This window comes from Antechinus flavipes, chromosome 4, assembly GCF_016432865.1.
Source record: "Antechinus flavipes isolate AdamAnt ecotype Samford, QLD, Australia chromosome 4, AdamAnt_v2, whole genome shotgun sequence".
Classification (NCBI taxonomy): Eukaryota; Metazoa; Chordata; class Mammalia; order Dasyuromorphia; family Dasyuridae; genus Antechinus; species Antechinus flavipes.
This window is the reverse complement of record NC_067401.1, coordinates 434,192,190-434,197,635: the sequence shown is the minus strand read 5'-3', so window position 1 is coordinate 434,197,635 and position 5,446 is coordinate 434,192,190. Positions and strand designations below refer to the sequence as shown.

Genomic DNA, 5,446 nt, shown 5'->3' with positions numbered 1-5,446 from the left:
GTAGCATGCCACTCCAAAGAGGGCTGCCACAAACATTTTGGCACATACAGGTCTCTTTCCCTTCTTTAAGATCTCTTTGGGATATAAACCCAGTAGAAACACTGCTGGATCAAAGGGTATGCACAGTTTGATAACTTTTTGAGCATAGTTCCAAATTGCTCTATATATGCACACATATTTATACAGTTGTCTTGTTACACACACACACACACACACACACACACACACACACACACACACACAAAGGATTTAAAAAGAAGGTAGAAATAACTTGGGAAGAAACACAAAAATGCAAGCAAACAATAATAGAAAGAGTGTAAATGCTATGTTGTGGTCCACTCATTTCCCAGTATTCTTTCACTGGGTGTAGCTGGTTCTGTTCATTACTGATCAATTGGAACTGATTTGGATCCTCTCATTGATCAAGAGAACCATGTCCTTCAGAATTGATCCTCATATAATATTGTTGTTGAAGTGTATAATGATCTCCTGGTTCTGCTCATTTCACTCAGCATCAGTTCATGTAAGTCTCTCCAGGCATTTCTGTATTCATCCTGCTGGTCATTTCTTACAGAACAATAACATGTCATAACATTCATATATCACAATTTACCCAACCATTCTCCATCTGATGGGCATCCACTCAGTTTCCATTTTCTTGCCACTCCAAAGAGGGCTGCCACAAATATTTTGGCACATACAGGTCTCTTTCCCTTCTTTAAGATCTCTTTGGGATATAAACCCAGTAGAAACACTGCTGGATCAAAGGGTATGCACAGTTTGATAACTTTTTGAGCATAGTTCCAAATTGCTCTCCAGAATGGTTGGATTCGTTCACAACTCTACCAACAATGCCTCAATGTCCCAGTTTTCCCACATCCCCTCCAACATTTGTCATTATCTTTTTCTGTCATTTTAGCCAATCTGACAGGTGTGTAGTGGTATCTCAGAGTTGTCTTAATTAACATTTCTTTGATCAATACTGATTTGGAACATCTTTTCATATGAGTAGAAATAGTTTCAATTTCATCATTTGAAAATTATCTGTTTATATCCTTTGACCATTTATCATTTGGAGAATGGCTTGATTGATGTATGAGTCAATTCCCTATGTATTTTGGAAATAAGGCCTTTATCAGAACCTTTGACTATAAAATGTTTTCCCAGTTTAGTATTCTGTCATTTTTTTTAAAGGGCTGGATCTAGAGTAAGAAGATTTGAATCCAAATCTAACAGCTGTCTAATCTTGGTCAAGTTGATTAATTTCTTTAAGTCTCAGTTTTCTCAACTACAGAATGGTACAATCATACTTACACTGACATTTTTTCCAATGTTGTTAAAAGGAAAGTACTTTGTAAATCTCAAAAATTATAGCTATGTAAGTTTTGAGACTTTGTGGATTTTTTGGTCTGCCATTTTATAGCTGTTGCCCTGTCTCTGATGTCTGCACTCAAGAGAGAAGTATGATTGATTTAAAATGGTGACATACTCTCTTGATCCAAAGAACCCTACAAAATCATGAAAATCAAGGGGTCCACATCTCTGAGAACACTCCAAGAACAACTGTGAAATAGCTCAAGCTATAAAGGGCATGTGTATCCAAAAAGCTGCCAAATATTTGAAAGATGTCACAATGAGAAAATAATGTATCCCCTCCAATTGATATAATGATGGATTTGGCAGGTGTGCCCAGATAAGCAATGGAATGGGAGATAGTGTTGTTGGTCCCCAAAGAGGGCTGAGTCCTTGCTGGATATGCTTTAAAATGCAGAGAGTAATGCAGAACTGAAGGGTCTGCATATGAATTCTCTTTTCCTGGAGCATATCCAGGTTATCAAGCCTCCCAAAATGCAACAGCACACTTAATAGAGCTCATGGTCAAATCAACCCATACATAAGTTATCCTTGCTTTATTGAGATGCTACTTATTGAAAAGGAACAAATTGTTCCCAAACTCAAAGAGAAGGTTGCTCAAAAGAAAAAAAGATATCCCAAAAGAAACTGAAGAAACAGAAGCTAATGGCAGAGAGTAAATGACATGAGTGCAAATAGAAGTGAAATGACATTTGTTAAAATAAGTATTTTAAAGTATTTGTTTCCTTTTGAAGTTTCTTTTCCTTTCCTTTTTTACTTTGCTCCCCTCCCCCAAAAGAGAGACACACACAGACAGAGAAAGAGAGAGAAAGAGGGACAGAAAGAGAGAGAGCAACAGAAGGGGAGAGAGAGAGAGAGAGAGAGAGAGAGAGAGAGAGAGAGAGAGAGAGAGAGAGAGAGAGAGAGAGAGAAACAGACAGATACAGAGAGAAACAGAGAGAGACACACAGAGAGAAAGAGACACATAAAAAGACAGTAAGAGAGACAGACAGAAAGATAGAGACAGAGAGAGACAGAGAGAGGGAGGAAGGGAGAGAAATGTAGTGGATAGTTTAGGAGATAGGAAAAATAGATTCACATCCACTCAGCAACCAGGATTAAAAAGACATAGAGAAGAATTGTTTGGGGATGATGTTGAAGACTAAAACTTGCCTAGCGTGAAGTAGATACCTGGATACATTCGTAGTAGAGCACATCCCTTTAGCCAATCATAAAAACCAATTAAGATGCCCAAAAAGGCCCTTTAAGCAAATTCTTACAGAAACCATGAGTAAATAGATTCTAGTTCTTCCACTCCAATCGCTCCCCAAACAAATCAATAAGGTCATATTACTTATATTTTGCCCCAGACCTTATCTGGTGCAATCTCAGTGAGGCAGTGGGGCAATAAAAAGATCTCTGGGCCTGGAATCATGTGTTCAAATGTGGCCTCATATTTACTAGTTGTGTGAATCTGGGCAAGTCATTTACCCCTTAGCTACCTCTAGCTGTAAAATTGGAGTAATAATAGCATCTATTTCAAAGGGTTGTTGTGAGGATCAAATTAGATTATATTTGTAAAGGGCTTAGCACCGTCTCTGGAACATAGTAGGTGTTTAATAAATTTCTCTCCTTCCACTTAATTTTCCAAATTAATAAAATGGGATGTAATAAAATTAAATGATTCATCCGAAATCACATAAAGATTAAGCAGAAGAACTAGAAACACTGAAGAATTCATAAGAGAGCAATGCTAAACAAAGGTCTTGGATCTCAGATGACAACATGCCAGTGCACCTGATTATAAGGTAAATTTGATTTTAAGAACATCCTAAACTTGTTGGGATGAAATGTGTAACTGGAATATGACGCTGTATGATTAAATGTTAATCAAAAGACAGAGTATATATAGGGGGAAAGATGGTATTTCCCACTTGGTTGCACTTTTTTCAACTAGACCCTATCATGTCCCATGGAAATTTCACTATACTGCAAGATTTCACTAATCTTCTGTCTTTCTGATTGGAGGGCTCAAAGACAGATTAAAGAACTCCTCCCAAACCTCCATTTAAAAAGGGCTCCCAGATCAGTTATTTCTTCATTTCCTAGCCAGCTACACTCCTTTGGACTGGATTCCATTATACCCTCATGATGGATACTTTTCTCTCCCCTTTTCAGCTTATTTTTGTGTATCTTCCCCTATTAGATTATACGCTCCTTGAGGGTAGGATATTTTCTTTTTTGCATTTATGTCTCTATCACAGTGTCTGATATGTATCAAGTGCCTAATAAATGTTTGCTGGCTGACAAGGGAGGCAGATAGTATTATATCATTGAGAGGTATATTCATGTGAGGCATTTCAAGGATAAGCATGGGGAGGAGTATTTGGGTAAAGTTCAGTAGATGGAGAAATAGAAGAATTTATGTCATCAGTGTATATTATATACAGACTACCAAGAAAAAATAGATTAGGAGTTCAGGAAACAGATCCCAAGCCTGGGACATCAGATGCATTATACAATATTGATGGGGGACTTTATTTATCCATATATCTGCTTAAAGATTTGCTGTAGCAAAAGAAGATGAATTAATGTATTCTTGACTTGCTTTTATAACTGTTTTAGCTTTAAAAAGGAGGTGGATCCATAAAGGGGAAATGCTATTCTGAATATGATGTTGGGATATAAAAGAAATAGAAAGTTTTGTACTGGAACCCACATGCATGCACAGAGGACTCACCAACTGTTCTGAATATGATGTTGGGATATAAATGAAACAGAAAGTTTTCTGCTGGAACCCATATGGATACACAAGGGATTTACCAATAAGCTTAGAAATAAAAATGACGTGTTCAGAAGATGAAAGCAAAAGACGTAGCAGAATATGACTAAAGAAGTATAACATGATGTAAAGAGTGTTAAAACTCATCAGGAGTTGGGGCTAGTGAAGAAAGCTCAGGAAAACAACAACAACGAAGACAAAAAAGGTTTGGTTATTTTACTTTGATAAGTTCTACTGGGAGAGAGGAAGGTCAAAGAAGCCAGTGGATGTCATTGCTGAGTCACCATCGATGATTTCTGAAAGATAATGGAGAAAGGGAAAGGCACTCTAGTATTGGAAGAGAACAAATGTCCTGATTGTCAAAAATAGGTGATACTTGGAGAAGCTAGAATCTTCAAGCTGTGGATCACTAAGTTTAAACAGGTCATTATGAAGATGGTTTGTAAATACCTAGAAAAAGAAGTAAGGCAGCAAAGTGGTACAGTGGATAGAGTCCCAGTCATGGAGTCAGGAAGTCTCATTTTCCTGACTCAAAATTTTCCCTCAAAAACTTACTAGTTGGGTGGCCCTGGACATATCATTTAATCCTGTTTGCCTCAGTTTTTTCACCTGTAAAATGAACTGGAAGAGGAATGACATTCACTTCAGAAATTTTGCCAGCAAAACCTTAAATGGGGTTGGACATAGAGTTGGACATGACTAAATTACCACAAAAGGAAAGAAAGAAGTAATTATACATGGCAAATAAAATTTCATCAGGAATCAATCATATTGACAACAATTCAATTTATTTCTCTTCTCCATCCCCCACTGAAAGTTTATTAAACTGGTAGATCAATGGAATGATTATTTATTTAGATTTTAGAAAAGTGTTGAATAGAATTTTTCTTATTTTCCCTGTGGAAAAGATGAAGTAATGTAGGGTCAATTAAAGGACAATTCTATTTATCCAAAATGGTTGAATAATTGGGCTTAGAATATGCATTAAAGCTTTACTACGAACTTGACAAGAGATCTCTTCCAGCATGCCCTAGGAGGTTCTGTTTGGCAATGGGCTATTTAACATTTGATAGATGACTTGAATAAAGGCTTAAAGGGCATACTTGCCACATTTGCTGATGTCAAAAAAAAGGGGGGAGGGATAGCTAACAAAGATCAAAAGACATCTCAACACTATAAAGTATTGGGTTGAATTTAATAAGATAAAATTTAAAAGAGATGTAAATATAAATGTAACAATCTCATCCTTAGACTCCTAGATCAGCTTGGAAAGGTCAATGGATATGTAACAGTCAGGAAAGTTAATGTAAT

At 36.8% G+C, this 5,446-nt stretch overlaps 1 pseudogene; it reads left to right on the top strand.

Moving 5' to 3' along the window:
* Nucleotides 1-1,477: 1,477 nt before the first annotated feature.
* On the top strand, nt 1,478-2,156 carry LOC127562987 (60S ribosomal protein L17-like; annotated as a pseudogene).
* Nucleotides 2,157-5,446: the final 3,290 nt, after the last annotated feature.